Raw genomic sequence first — 280 nt, 5'->3', positions numbered from 1 at the left:
TTTAATTTTTAGTTGAACTGTGAAATGAGTAGCATAAGCCGAATTCAGAAACGGATTGCTGAAGTTGTTGAATAGCTGAAGTAAGCTGAAACTAAGCTAAACTGTTAAATGAGCTGAACGTAGTGAAAGATGTGAAAGCAAAAAGCACAAAGAAGCAAAAAAAAGCACAAAAAGTAAGTGAAGAATCAAAAAAACTAATTATAAATAGCAGAAAACTCAAATCTGTGAACACTGTCTAAAAGAATTGGACAGGTAAAATGTCTAAACACCTGTTATTGTA

Source organism: Nothobranchius furzeri, chromosome 3, assembly GCF_043380555.1.
Source record: "Nothobranchius furzeri strain GRZ-AD chromosome 3, NfurGRZ-RIMD1, whole genome shotgun sequence".
Lineage (NCBI taxonomy): Eukaryota > Metazoa > Chordata > Actinopteri > Cyprinodontiformes > Nothobranchiidae > Nothobranchius > Nothobranchius furzeri.
The sequence above is the reverse complement of the archived record's forward strand: the minus strand, read 5'-3'. Positions refer to the sequence as shown.